General features: G+C 44.3%; 1 pseudogene; it reads right to left on the bottom strand.

Moving 5' to 3' along the window:
• Window positions 1-5,071: 5,071 nt before the first annotated feature.
• LOC101593922 lies at window positions 5,072-7,117 on the bottom strand (annotated as a pseudogene).
• Window positions 7,118-15,771: the final 8,654 nt, after the last annotated feature.

Raw genomic sequence — 15,771 nt, 5'->3', positions numbered from 1 at the left:
TCTCCCTAACCCCCCTTGTTTTGAGGTCGAGTTTCACTCTAGCCCAGGCTGACCTGGAATTCACTATGTAACTATGTAGTCTCAGGGTGGCCTCGAACTCATGGTAACCCTCTTACCTCTGCCTCCTGAGTGCTGGGATTAAAGGTGCGCACCACCATGCCCAGTTTCTTTTTTTTTCTTTTTTCTTTTTTTTAATTTATTTATTTGAGAGCGACAGACACAGAGAGAAAGACAGAGGGAGAGAGAGAGAATGGGCGCGCCAGGGCTTCCAGCCTCTGCAAACGAACTCCAGACGTGTGCGCCCCCTTGTGCATCTGGCTAACGTGGGACCTGGGGAACCGAGCCTCGAACCAGGGTCCTTAGGCTTCACAGGCAAGCGCTTAACTGCTAAGCCATCTCTCTAGCCCTCTTTTTTCTTTTTAATTTTGTTTTCATTTACTTGAGAAAGAAAGAGAGGGAGGGAAAGAGAGAATGGGCATGCCAGGGCCTCCAGCCACTGCAGGCTCCAGGTGCATGTGTCCCCTTGTGCATCTGGCTTACATGGGTCATTGGGGGAATCAAACAGGGGACCTTTGGCTTTGCAGGCAAACACCTTAACTGCTAAACCATCTTTCCAGTCCCCCTCCCTGCTTTTGTTGAAGCAGGGTATCACTCTAGCCCAGACTGACCTGGAACTCACTCTGTAGCCCAGGCTGGCCCCAAACTCATAGCTATCCTACCTCAGCCTCCCATGTGCTAGAATTAAAGGCATGCACCACCATGCCTGGCTTAAATTTTAGCTATTTTATTGACAACCTCCATAAATATACACAATTTATCTTGATCATAATCCCCTTTCACCACCTTCCTTTGTTTTTCTTCTCTATACCCCATCATCTGAACCTCTTCTTTCTGACTAGTCTGTTTTGGTGTCACTTTTTGAAAATATTTTTATTTATTTATTTATTTGAGAGTAGGAGAGAGAAAGAGGCAGCTGGAATGAGGGAGAATGGGTGCACTAGGGCCTCCAGCCATATGTGCCACCTTGTGCATCTGGCTTATATGGGCCCTAGGGAAATGAATCTGGGTCCTTTGGCTTTGCAGGAAAGCACCTTAACCACTAAGCAATCCCTCCAGCCCAGTATCACTTTTTCTTTTCAAATTTTTATTAACAACTTCCATGATTATAAAAAATATCCCATGGTAATACCCTCCCCCCGCCCACTTTCCCCTTTGAAACTCCATTCTCCATCATATCCCCTCCCCCTCTCAATCAGTCTCTTTTATTTTGATGTCATCATCTTTTCCTTCTATTATGATGGTCTTATGCTGGTAAAGTCAGGCACTGTGAGGTCATGGATATCCAGACCGTTTTGTGTCTGGGGGGAGCACGTTGTAAAGAGTCCTGCCCTTTCTTTGGTTCTTACTTCTTTTTCTGCCACATCTTCCACATTAGACCCGAGCCTTGGAAGCTATGATAGAGATGTTACAGAACTGAGCACTCCAGTCACTTCTTTCTAGCACCATGATGCCTTCTGAGTCATCCCAAGGTCACTGCCATCTGAAAAGAGAAGATTCTCTACCAAAACTGAGAGTCTTATTAATACTATGGGAATAAGCATTAGTATTTAGAGGGCCATTGGGGGGGGGGGATATTCATTTAACCAAACAGTAGTAGTCTCCACACTAGGGCTTATGATCTGCCCAGCCATAGGCCTGAATTCCTCCTGTGAAGCAGGCCTCAAGTCCAGTCAGAGTGCAGTTGGTTTCTCCCTGTGGTGCTTTGATTCAGGCGTCCCCCTAAACTTAGGGGTTCTGAATGCTAGGTTCCCAGCAGATGGAGATTTGGGAATTAACGCCTCCTAGAGGCAGTGTATTGTTGGGGGCGGGCTTATGTGTGGTATAGCCAGTTTCCCCTTGCCAGTGTTTGGCACACCCTCCTGTTGCTATTGCTGATGTTGGCCCGGGGGTGATGTATCATTTTCCCCTGCCACCATGGAGCTTCTCCTCAAGTCTGTAAGCCAAAATAAACCTTTTTTTTTCTCCCCAAAGCTGCTCTTGGTTGGGTGATTTCTGCTAGCAATGCAAACTTGACTGCAACAGTCCCGTAAGACACATGTCACCATTGCACCAGCTGGCACATTTGAGACAGGTGTGCTTTCTTGTTTTGGCCTTAGTGTGTGTGCCAGTCTAGCAGGCTCTTGAACTTCTGGCTTCTCATGACTCCACCTCCCACTGCCATAGGTGGAGACTCATGTGCCACTTTATGCCCAGTTTTATGTGGGTGCTGGGGAATTGAACCCAGGCTAGCAGACTTGCAGGCAAGCACCCTTAAGTGCTGAGACATCTCCACAGCCCACAACTTTAGGTTTTTTTTTTTTTTTAATTATTTATTTATTTATTTGAGAGAGACAGACACAGAGAGAAAGACAAATAGAGGGAGAGAGAGAGAATGGGCACGCCAGGGCTTCCAGCCTCTGCAAACGAACTCCAGATGCGTGCGCCCCCTTGTGCATCTGGCTAACGTGGGACCTGGGGAACCAAGCCTTGAACCGGGGTCCTTAGGCTTCACAGGCAAGCGCTTAACCGCTAAGCCATCTCTCCAGCCCAAGTTTTTAAAAAATATTTTTATTAGCTGGGCGTGGTGGTGCACACCTTTAATCCCAGTTCTTGGGAGGCAGAGGTTCAAAGATCACTATGACTTTGACGCCACCCTGAGACTACATAGTGAATTCCAGGTCAGCTTGGCCTAGAGTGAGACCCTACCTTGAAAAACCAAAAAGAAAAAAAATTATTTTTTTCATTTATTTACAAGCAGAACGAGATGTGTGTGTGTGTGTGTGCGCGTGTGTGTGTGTGAGAGAGAGAGAGAGCGAGAGAGAGAGAGCAGAGAGAAAGGGAGAATGGGCACACCAGGGCCTTTAGTCATTGCAAACAAACTCAAGACAGATGTTACACTTTGGCCTTATGTGGGTACTGGGGAATCGAACCTAAGTTGTTAGACTTTGCAGACAAGTGCCTTAACTTCTGAGCCATCTCTCCAGTTCCACAATTTGAGTTTTTAAAATTGATTTTGTAGCCTGTGACTTTGCTGAATATACTTATTCTAGCTTGGAACTTGAAAAAATATGACAGGAGAGAGAAATAAGGAATATGGATACACCAGAGCCTCTAGCTGTGGCAAATCAACTTTAGATGCATGTGCCACTTTGTGTGACTGGCTTTACATGGGTACTGGGGAACAAAACCCAGGCCGGCAGGGTTTGTAAGCAAGCACCTTTAACCTCTAAGCCATCTCTCTAGCCCTAGTTTAGGATATATGTGGGGGGGGGGTGCATGCATATGTACACGTGTGTGGAGGCCAGAAGACTACTTCATTGGGTATGCCATCCACCTTCATATGTGTGTAGAAATAAATATTCATGTGTGTAGAAATAAATATTCAAGCACCACATGTTCTCTCTCATACGTGGATCCTAGCTACAGATGACTGGGCTTCTGCGTGAGAATGAAAATACTTAGTAGCAGAGGCCAGTAAGTTGAAAAGGAGACATAAAGGGAAGAGAAAGGGAGGAGGGTACTTAATAGGTTGATAGTGTATATATGTAAGTACAATGATTGTGATGGGGAGGTAATATGATGGAGAATGGAATTTCAAAGGGGAAAGTGTGGGGGGTGGGGAGGGAGGGAATTACCATGGGATTTTTTTTTTTATACTCATGGAAAATGCTAATAAAAATTTTAAAAATTTAAAAAAAAGAAATAAATATTCCTTAAAGATGCTTGTGTGTGGCCAGGCATGGTGTTGCATGCCTTTAATCTCAGCATTCAGGAGGCAGAGGTAGGAGGATTGCTTTGAGTTCAAGGCCAGCCTGAGACTACAAAGAGAATTCCAGCTCAGCCTGGACTGGAGCAAGACCCTACCTCAAAAACCCATAGGTGGTTAGAATCTGGTACCAGACCAGAGAGAAGGCTTTGGTGCCTTCTTTTTTTTATTAATTAATTAATTTTTTAATTCACAACTTCTGTGATTGTAAACAATATCCATGGCAATGCCCTCCCTCCCACTTTCTTTTTGAAACTCCACTCTCCATCACGTCCTTTGGTGCCTTCTTTAATCCACTGTCCTGGAAGTGGTGTCTTCAGTGTTTTCAGAAGAAAAGATTATTTTGAATTCAAACCAGTTCATCACCCCCTCCTTGGTTCTTCCATCCCAAAGAAATGAAAGGGAAGTGCAGTTTTTTTTTTTAATTTTGTTTATTTTTATTTATTTATTTGAGAGCGACAGATGGAGAGAGAAAGGTAGAGCGAGAGACAGAGTGGGAGTGCCAGGGCCTCCAGCCACAGCAAACGAACTCCAGATGCATGTGCCCCCTTGTGCATCTGGCTAACGTGGGACCTGGGGAACCGAGCCTCGAACTGGGGTCCTTAGGCTTCACCGGCAAGTGCTTAACCACTAAGCCATCTCTCCAGCTCAGAAGCGCAGTTTTGTTTGGCACCTTTGTGAAGAGAAGGGAAGAGCAACCAGCAGTACTAGCCTGAGGGGGGGAGAGGGCATAAAGTTTGCTGGTTTTAACAGACATCAGTAAAGAATAAAATAATTTAGCAGCTATGGTTTAAGTGATAGACACACCTTAATTTTGTGAATGAAATCCCTTATGACGAATAGCAGGACAAACTCAGAATTAAAAAATACTTAAAAAGAAAAATGGAAACAGAAAAGCTTCAAAACTACAGCATGGCCCCCTTACAAATGGTTACTGAGTTCAGCATACTGGAAATTTTTACCAAAGGCAATGCCTCTACAACACAGGAATTATGATCGTTGACATTAGCTTGGGAAGTAGAAGGGTGCGTGTGTGGAACAGCGGAGGGAAGAAACGCTGGCAGGACACACAGCAGTGAGCGCGGCTCTGAGAGGGAGGACGCGGGGCCCAAGTTGGAGGTGGACGGACGCCTGCTCCACTGTCTGCGCTCCGAGGGGGAAGAAGACCACTGGCAGGATTGGAGGAGGGCCACTGCCAAGGCCCCCAAATCAAGTCTCTAGTTTTCGCTCTCAAGAGGATGTGTTCTGGGACCTCAGCAAGTCTCCTCAGGAGGATTTGCTGTCTGTGGTGTAATGGGGGTTCAGGAAGCCTTCGATGGGGAAAACCCGATACGCCCGGTGACTTTTACAGCAATTGTTTCTCAAAGCATCCTTGTTAGCACCTCGAGGTTTGAGGTCACTCAGATGGGCATCACCAGTGTAGTGTTGCTGTAGCATCTCCCTGGCATCACAGGAGTGCCCTACGTCTGCCCAGCTTTCACTTGCTTCTACACCAGCTTGTTCTGGCAGAGCCTCTTCCCACCAGGATGCTTGCTAAGGAATGGGTGACATTGTAGACTCGTCCGTGGATCTCCAACCAGACTTTCTTCAAGGTGTTCCGCTTTGCCACCTCTGCCCAACCCACAGTAGGTGACAGCGGTCTCGCCGTCCTCTCCGTTTACTGCTGCCGGCTTCTGCAGTAGCCATTGCACCCACGACACCAGTGCACCGCTGTCTCAGCTTTCTCTTTTTGTTGGCCTTCAATCCCAGCCAAGGTAGGAGGGTCGCCATGAATTCGAGGCCACCCTGAGACTACATAGTGAATTCCAGGTCACCCTGGGCTAGAGTGAGACCCTACCTTCGAATAACCAAAAAAAAAAAAAAGAAAAAAGAAACAAACAACCCCAAAAAAGCTTTTAATTTTGTTTTTGTTTGTTTTTGTTTTTCAAGGTAGGGTCTTGCTCTTGCACAGGCTGTCCTGAAATTCATTATGTAGTCTCAGGCTGGCCTCAAGCTCACGTTGATCCTTCTACCTCTGCCGCCTAAGTGTTGGGATGAAAGGTGTGTGCCACTACACCCAGATATTTATTTATTTATTTATTTGAGGTTTCACTCTAGCCCAGGCTGACCTGGAACTCAGGGTGACCTTGAACTCATGATGATCCTCCTATTTCTTCCTCCCAAGTGCTGTGATTAAAGGTGTGTGCTACCACACCTGACTTATTTATCCCTTTTAAAAATACATATATTTTATTTATTTATTTGAGAAACAGAGAGAGAAAGAGGTTGAAAGAGAGAGAATAGGTGCACCAGGGCCTCCAGCCACTGCAAACCAACTCCAGGTGCATGCACCCCCTTGTGCATCTGGCTTATGTGGGACCTAAGGAATCGAACTGGGGTCCTTCAGCTTTGCAGGCAAATGACTTAACCACTAAGCCATCTTCAGCCCTATTTACTATTTATCCTTTTATCTATTTTTAAGTTATTTGCAAGGAAAAATAGAGATAATATGGGTACACCAAGGCCTCCTGCCCCCGTAAACAAATGCATACTCCACATGAGTACTGGGGAAATCGAACCCAAGCTTTTGCAAGCAGTACCTGTAACCACTGAGCCATCTCCCCAGCCAGGTGTTGCTTATTCATTAAAAATCTGAGTGAAACTTTTTGTTGTTTTGTTTTGTTTTGTTTTTCTGAGGTCAGGTCTCACCCTAGCCCAGGCTGACCTGGAATTCACTACATAGTCTCAGAGTGGCCTCAAACTTTCCTCTTGGTGATCCTACCTCTGCCTCCCAAGTGCTGGGAGTAAAAGCATGCACCACCACACCTGCCCCCCCCCTTTTTTTGGTGCTATCTACATTTTCAAGTTCATCAAACAAAGTCAAGTTCTCTTTGAGTTTAGCCTGAACAATTCTTCGCTCTTCTAACTCTGCAAGAAGGGCCTGCTTAGTACATAACTCAGTCTTACATCGCTGCTGTAGTTCCTCAGTTTCTTTCCAGAGAAGCTGGAATTCTTCACTACAAGGACACCTTCAGGAAGCAGGATGTTTGCAGGAATATGCAAAATCAACTGCAAAAACAGCTGTTCCATTTTGCCAAAAAGGCTATCAAAATGTCCTTTCATAAAGCAAAGAAACCTCTGTATGCATTTATGAATCCGGATGGGGCTTATCTCACAGCCTGGGATGCCCTTCAGCTTCTTCGGAATAACCTGTTCAGCAGCCTGCATCACTTTGAACAGGCAGACTTCAAATGCAATGTAGAACCGAAGCAGGCAAGTTTGTGGTGTGAAGCCAAAGAACTGGGCCTCGTAGGCCATAGGATCCACAGACATCTTGCTTTACTTTGCCATTCTCAACTGTGAACAATCGTGGCGACGCTAGGGATGACAGAGGTGACCATACCCATGCTTCCAACCGACTTGGGCAGCAGCGCCCGGTTCCTCCACTACCGCCACTTTTCCACTCCTGTGTACATTGTATGTCTTCTGTACTTTTAACTTATTTGACTTCAAATTTAGTGTGTATATGTAGAAAGCATATAGTTGGATTTTATTTTACCCACTATCTGCCTTAATTGCAGGTTTAGTCCTTTCAAATTTATTATTTTCATGAATGTGAGGATGACCTGGCTATGACATGTCACCTCATTGGCTGGCTGAGAGTGTGTCTCCTTCCTCCCTCACTGCTCCATGTATATCCTTCCCAAAGCTGCATACTCTGTTGGGGATGGTCGTCCTGGGCACAGGAGGTCAAGGGCATAAGCATGTGATCCCCTACTAGATCCTCCAAACAAGTTCTCAAATTTAATATATTTTTTGGTAAAAGTTTTGTTCATTTGTTCCTCTTTAAATGCCTAGTGTGTTAAATAGTACTCTGTATATGTGTGTATCTATGTCATATATATGTAGTGGTTATAACACCATTTGCAAATGTACAATTGAGGGCTGGAGGGATGGCTGAGCAGTTAAGGTGCTTGCCTGCAAAGCTTAAGGACCCAGGTTTGATTCCCCCAGGATCATTGAAAGCCAGATGCACAAGGTGGTACATGCATCTGGAGTGCATTTGCAGTGGTTAGAGACCATGGCACACCTGTTCTCTCCCCCTCTCTCTGCCTCTTTTTCTCTCTTCCAAGTAAATAAAAAATAATAATTATTATTTTAGGTTTTTTGAGGTAGGATCTCACTGTAGCTCAGGCTGATCTGGAATTCACTATGGAGTCTCAGGGTGTCCTCGAACTCATGGCAGTCCTCCTACCTCTGCTTCCCGAGTGCTGGGATTAAAGGCATGTGCCACTATGCCTGCTTTGACACATGAGCCTATGGGAGTACATTTTATATTCATAAAAGGAACAACACAGAATGGTGAATGTAGGGCTAGAGTGAGGAGGAAGCAGAAAGTATTTAATGGGTATAGAGTTCCAGTTTTATGACATGAAAAGTTCTGGAGATCTGCTGCACAATAATGCAAATACACTGAACATATTGAACTGTATATTTTCAAAAAGTATTTTATTTATTTAAGTAAAATATTTATTCAAAATACTACTTCACTCTAGCCCTACAATCACCATTCTGTGTTCTGTTTCTGTTATGAATATGAAATGTCTCCTATAGTTTCATGTGTCAAGCAAACACTTTGGTGCTATTTTGGGAGGTTCTGAAAACCTTAGGAAACGGGGCCTACTTGGACAAAGAAGGTGTTGAGGAGTGAATCTGTATCCTGCGCTTGGCTTGCAATCTCTTGCTTGCACTCTACTTCCTGCCCACCATGAAGTGAACAGCTTCGCTGACCGCATGCTCCTGCAGCCACACTATTCGGCCCAAGTGCATGGTGTCAGATATCAATGGGCTGCATTCTCTAACTCTGAACTAACACAAATCCTCCCTCTCTTGAGTTGTTTATGACAGGGATTTCATCTATAGTGAGGAAAACGCTAACATAGTTTCATAAATTAGGTTACTTTATTTTTTCAAGGTAGGGTCTCACTGTAGTCTGTGCTGACCTGGAATTCATTATGTAGTCTCAGGGTAGCCTCAAACTCACAGTGATCCTCTGCCTTCAAGTGCTGGGATTAAAGGTGTGTGCCACCACACCTGCTAACATTTAGAAAAATAACAACACTTTTTACCAGGTGTGATGGTACACCTGACATCCCAGCTATACAGGAGGATAAGACAGGAAGATTATTGAGCCCAGGAGTCTAAGGCTGACGTTCTTTTGGACATCTTAAACGTTATTTTTAAAATTATTATGTAGAAACTTGGTATAGACACATCATGTGTTGGTACCATCATTTCCCTCCTTTCTGCTCCGACTTCACTAAGACCCTCCTTAGTGGAATTGTTGGTATTCACCATGGAGTTGTGGGTTAGGAGATGTGAGAGCAGCAGTCAGGCATTGTGGGAGGGGCAATGTCTCTGGATATTGCTTCCCACCCTGTGGCTCTTACAGTCTTTGCACCCCCTCTTCTACAAACTCCCCTGAGCCTTGGGGGGTATGCTTTGTCTACTTCAGTGTTGAGCTCTCAGTAGCTTCTGATCTCTGCTTTGGAGCAGTTTGAGTATCCTCAGCGTCTGCCTCCATCACCCTTGCACTGGTTGTCAGGCTCGGGGTGGAAGCAGTGCTCTTGCTTATCTTGCCAATTCTCCTGTGGTTTCACGTGAGACCTAGCTGCTGTGTGAGGCGACTTCTATTTATTTGCACATGTATGTATGTGTGCTTCAGGGCTTCTTGCCACTGCAGATGCACTCCAGACACATGTACTTTATTTTTTTTTATTAATTATTATTATTGTTATTTTTATTTTAGAGACAGTGGGAGAGACAGAGGAGAGAGAGGGGAGAGAATTGGCATGTCAGGGCCTCAACTATTGCAACTGAACTCCAGATGCATGTGCCACCTTGCACTTGCCTCACCTTCGTGCACCTGGCTTACGTGGGATATGGAGAGTCGAACATGAGGCCTTAGGCTTCACAGGCAAGCGCCTTAACCACTAAGCCACCTCTCTAGCCCTGTGAGGGGACTTTTTTTTTTTTTGAGGTAGGGTCTCACTCTGGTCCAGGCTGACCTGGAATTTACTATGTAGTCTCAGGGTAGCCTTGAATTCACAGTGATCCTCCTACCTCTGCCTCTGAGTGCTAGGATTAAGGGTGTGTGCCACCATGCTTGGCTGTGAGGGGGATTTTAAAGGATAAATAATGGTATGTTTTTTTTTTTCTTTTTTTTCCAAGGTAGGGTCTCACTCTAGCTCAGGCTGACCTGGAATTCATGTATGCAGTCTCATGGTGGCCTTGAACTCATGGTGATCCTTCTGCCTCTACCTCCCATGTGCTGAGATTAAAGGCATGAGATACCATGCCCAGCAATAGTATGTTTTATGTATATACATCTGGTTTATCTACCAAAGGTTTCTGAGTTGCTCCTATGTTTGGCTATTGTGAGTAATGAATGTGGCTGTGAACATGGGTGTGCAGACATCTGAAACTCTGCTTGGCTCTATACCCAGGGGAAGGGTTTCTGATTCTTATGAAGCCCTATTTTTAAATGTTTTAATTATATATTTACTTGGGATAGAGAATGAGCAAGCATACCAGGACTTCCTACTACAACTGCAAACAAACTCCAGACAAACATGCCACTTTGTGCATCTGGCTTTATGTGGGTAATAGGGAATTGAACCAGGGCCAATAGGCTTTGTAAGCAAGTGCCTTTATCTGCTGAGCCTTCTCTCTATCCCCTATTTTTATATTTCTGAAGAACTTTTTTCCCCAAGCATCTACCTCCTTTTACATTTTCATTGATGGTACACAAAGTTCCAGTTTTTCTACTTCCTGACCAAGACTTTTTGTTTGTTTGTTTTGTTATTTTAGTTTTTTTGAGGTATGGTCTCACTCTAGTTCAGGCTGACCTGGAACTGTAGTTTCAGGGTGGCTTTGAACTCATGGCAATCCTCCTACCTTTGCCTCCTGAGTGCTGGGATTAAAGGTGTGTGCCACCACACCTGGCTTCTGACCAACACTTTTTAACAGGTAGCCATTTGAATACATGCAAGGTGGTGGTATTTTCTTACAGTTTTGCAGATCTCTAATGATTAGGGATGTTGATTGACCATCTTTTCATATACTTCTTGGCCATCTTTGCGACATCTTTGGAGAAATATGTAAGTACTCTGTCCATTTTAAAAATAAATTTTTGGGGACTGGAGAGATGGCTCAGTGGTTAAAGGAACTTACTTGCAAATCCTGCTGGCCTGGGTTCAATTCCCCAGCCACCCACATAATGCCAGGCAGGCATCCATTTGCCATGTCAAGAGACCCTGGCATGCCCATACACATACACATGTAAATAATAAAAAAGTTACTTCAGGGGTCAGAGGGATGGCTTAGCAGTTAAGGTGCTTGCTTGCAAGCCTAAAAGCCCAGATTTGAATCTCCAGTACCCACGTAAAGCCAGAAGGATAAAATGGCTCATGTGTCTGGAGTCTTGGCATTGGCATGCCCATATTCTCTTTCTCTCCCTGCTTGCAAATTATGGTCTCCCTCTAGCCCAGGCTGACTTGGAATTCAATTGGTAGTCTCAGGGTGTAATTTTTTGTTGTTGTTGTTTCTTGAGTTAGGGTCTTGCTCTAGCCCAGGATGACTTGGAATTCACTATGTAGTCTTAGGGTGGCCTCAAACTCACAGGATCCTCCTACCTCTGCCTCCCAAGTAATAATATATTAAAAAGTTACTCTGGCTTAGTTGCTGTGGAGTTAAGGAGTTCTTTACGTACGTTGGATATTAACCCCTTCTCAGAAACATGATTAGCATTTATAACATAAAGTTATCAGTGGCTGTCCTCAGAATTACATTTGATTTACTTGAGGTTATTACTAATTTAATTCTGACAAAGTCTAGAAACATGGTTGTGTTGTAGCTCTATTTTTCTTCCCTCTTCTTTTGTGTGAGCAACATGTATATTGCATTATGTTACACCATGCCTGGATATAAAGAAATATTATGCCTTTTATTGATTTGAAAGAGAGAATGAATGGGCACACCAGGACCTCTTAGCCACTGCAAATTAAGCTCCAGACATGTGTACCACCTTGTATATCTGGCTTATGTTGGTACTGGGGTATTGAACCTGGGTCCTTAGGCATCACAAGCGAGTGCCTTAACCGCTAAACCATCTTTACACCCCTCATTTATTTTTTTGTACAGGGTCTCATTATGTAGTTCAGGTTGGCCTTGAATTTAGGTTCCTCCTGGATCTGCCTCCATTGTGCTGGGATTACAGGTTTGCACAACTAAAGTTACAAAAAAGAGAATCTATGAAGTTTTCATATTTATCTGTACAGTGTCTTCCTGAGTTAACATTCAGAGTCATTTCTTCTCAGCCTGAATAACTACTTTTACTGTTTCTTTCAAGGTTGGCCTGTGAGCAATGAAGTTATTATTATTATTTTCTTTGGTTTTTCGAGGTACAGTGTCACTCTAGCTCAGGCTGACCTGGAATTCACTATATAGTCTCAGGGTGGCCTCGAACTCACAGCGATCCTCCTACCTCTGCCTCCCAAGTGCTGGGATTAAAGGCATGTACCACTGCGCCTGGCTGAATTTATTATTTTTGTGGAAATGTCTTTACCTTCGCTTTTAAAAATAGTTTTGGTATCCTGAAGACATCCTGTACGATCGTTTGAGGATGTTTTTCCTAGTGTTTTGTATCAGCCTGTATACTGATACACAATTTGACGCTGAGGGAAGTTCTTTTGTCATCCCTATGGACGGGCTTCATCTTGCTTCTCTTAGGGTTTCATCTTTCAGATGTCTGGCTACATCTAGGTACTGTGCTCTTTGTGCTCATCCTACTTGGGATTTATAGAGCTTCTTGGATGTGCTGAGTAATGTCTTCTAATCTTTGGGGAAGTTTTATTCAAATATATATTTTGTATTTTTACAATTTTTATTAACATTTTCCATAATTATAAAAATATCCCATGGTAATACCTCCCCCCACCAACACTTTCCCCTTTGAAATTCCATTCTTCATCATATTATATTCAAATATTTTTTATCTTTGACTTATTTTTTTGGTTTTTTGAGGTAGGGTTTCACTCTAGCCCAGGTTGACCTGGAATTCATTATTCAGTCTCGGGGTGGTCTTGAACTCACAGCGATCTTCCTACTTCCTCCTCCTGTGTGCTGGGATTAAAAGCGTACACCAGCATGGCCGGCTTTTCTTTTATTTGAGAAAGACAGGGGTAAGTGAGGGAGAATTGATGCACCAGGAGGGCCTGTCACTGCAATTGAACTCCAGACACTTGCATCATCTAGTGAGCATGTGAAACCTTGTGCTTGCCTCACCTTTGTGTGTCTGGGTTACATGGGATCTGGAGAGAGATTAAACATGGGTCCTTTGGCTTTTCAGGAAAGTGCCTTAACTGCTAAGCCATCTCTCCAGCCCTCTTTTCTTTTGTAAAAAATATTTTATTAATATTATTTGCAAGGAGAATGAGAATGGGTGCAACATGGCCTCTAGTGACTGCAATCGAACTCCAGATGCATGCACCACTTTGTGCATTTAGCTTTATGTGAGTCCTGGGGGATCGACCTTGGGTCATTAGGTATTGCAGACAAATGCCTTAACCACTGAACTATCTCTCCAGCCCTCAAATATTCTTTTCTGTCCCTTTTCTCTCCCTCCTTTCTTTGGGCACTTCCATTATATGTATATATATATTTGAAGCAGAGTTTTTATTGAAGATATTTTATTGTATAAATACTTTTATTTGTAAAGAGAGAGAATGAACATGCCAGAGTCGCTTGCCACTGCAAACAAATTCCAGATGCATGCACCACTTTGTGCATCTAGCTTTACATGGGCACTGGGGAATCAAACCCAGGTCTGTAGGCTTTGCAGGCAGGCAAGTACTTAACTGCTGAGGCATCTCTCCAGCACTGGCTTCCCCTCCACCCAAGGTAGATTCTTGCTCAAGCCCAGGCTGACCTGGAACTCACTATGTAGTCTCAGAGTGGCCTTAAACTCACAGCAGTCCTCCTACTTCTGCCTCCCAAGTGCTGGGATTAAAGGTGTATGCCACGCAAGGCCTGGCTTTAAAAATATGTATTTATGTATGAGAGAGGGGGAGAGGGTATGAATGGGTGCACCAGGGCCTCTAGCCGCTGTAAACAAACTCCAGACACATGTGCCTCTGTGTGCATCTGGCTTACGTGGGTACTGGGGAATCAAACCTGGGCCCTTAGGCTTTGCAGGCATGTGCCTTCACTGCTAAGCCATCATTCCAGCCCTCCCTGGCTTTATTTTTTAATGGGTCTTTTTGCACTTCCTCTTCACATGGTCACTGGATCACAGTTATCCCAAGTAGACATTTGGAGAATATATCAAGTCTCCCTGTGGCTCAGTTCCCATTTCTGTAATCCTGGCAAGGCTGCTGGTAGGTTACTAGGGGCTGTGGTGGCAGGCTACTTGGGCATAGGTCTTCCTTGGATAGTTGCTATTGTTAATTGTTACTGACAATAGACCTGGGCATGGACTATTACTTGGATTTCAGCTTCATACAGGACTCCAGATTAGAATCATTTTTAGAGCTGATTGAACTTTGGGATCTCCACATCCTGCCATTTTATATTCAGGGACAGCACAATGCATTTCAGAAAGCTCTTGAGCGGCTCGAGGTCCTTGGTGAGGGTAGCCAGGCCCAGAGGCATCGCTCCTCAGGGTTCTGCTTGGCATCCATACCAACTCAATCCTGGAACAAGCCATAGGTAGAAGGAAGGTACTCCAGAGGGATGGTAGGTCCCAGGACAGGGCTTAGAGAAACCCTTCAACTATTGAGAGTTTGCTAGTAACACTAGCAATGGATGTGACTTCTCAAAGATCCCACTGAGGTCTCTATCATCCACATTTCACAGATGAGGAGTACAGGAGACCAAGGCCAGTCCACGGGACAGGAGTGAGGCCAGCTAAGGTCTATACTGCTCCATGCTTTAAGCAATTTTTTTTGCACTTTGATAATTTTTACTTATTTTTTTCATTTTTTTCTGGTTTTATTTTTATTTTACCTTTTCACAATTTTTATTAACATTTTCCATGATTATAAAAACTATCCCATGTTAATACCCTCAGCATTTTTAAAAAAATGTTTATTTAGCCGGGCGTGGTGGCGCACGCCTTTAATCCCAGCACTCGGGAGGCAGAGGTAGGAGGATTGCCGTGAGTTCGAGGCCACCCTGAGACTCCATAGTGAATTCCAGGTCAGCCTGGGCTGGAGTAAGACCCTACCTCGAAAAACCAAAAAAAAAAAAAAAAAAAAAAAAAAAAAAAAATGTTTATTTTATTTGAGAGAGCGGCGGGGGGGGGGGGTTGTTGGGAGAGAATGGACATGTCAGGAACCTCAGCCACTGTAAATGAATTCCAGACACATGCATCAACTTGTGCATCTGGCTTATATGGGTCCTGGGTAAACCTGGGTCCTTTGGCTTTGCAGGCAAATGCCTTCACTGCTAAGCCATCTCTCCAGAACCCCACCCCCCTGTGTGTGTGTGTGTGTGTGTTTCAAGGCAGGATATCACTTTAGCCCAGGCTGACCTGGAATTCACTATGTAGTCTCAAGGTGGCCTTGAACTCACGGCAATCCTCCTACTTCTGCTTCCCAAGTGCTGGGATTAAAGATGTGCACCACCATGCCTGGTCCACCAAAAAAAATTTTTTTAGACAGGGTCTTGCTATGTAATCCTAGCTGGTTTAAAAAGTTGCTGTGTGGGGCTGGAGAGATAGCTTAGCTGTTAAGGCATTTGCCTGCAAAGCCAAAGGACCCAGGTTTGATTCGCCAGGACCCACGTAAGCCAGATGCATAAGAGGGCCCATGCATCTAGAGTTTGTCTGCAGTGGCTAGAGGCCTTGGTGTGCCCATTCTCTCTCTCTTCCTGCCTGTTTATGTACCTCTTGCACAAATAAAAATATTTAAAAAAGTTGCTGTGTGCCC

The sequence above is a fragment of the Jaculus jaculus genome, chromosome 9 (assembly GCF_020740685.1).
Source record: "Jaculus jaculus isolate mJacJac1 chromosome 9, mJacJac1.mat.Y.cur, whole genome shotgun sequence".
NCBI classification, from domain to species: domain Eukaryota; kingdom Metazoa; phylum Chordata; class Mammalia; order Rodentia; family Dipodidae; genus Jaculus; species Jaculus jaculus.
This window is presented reverse-complemented; position numbering and strand designations above follow the sequence as displayed.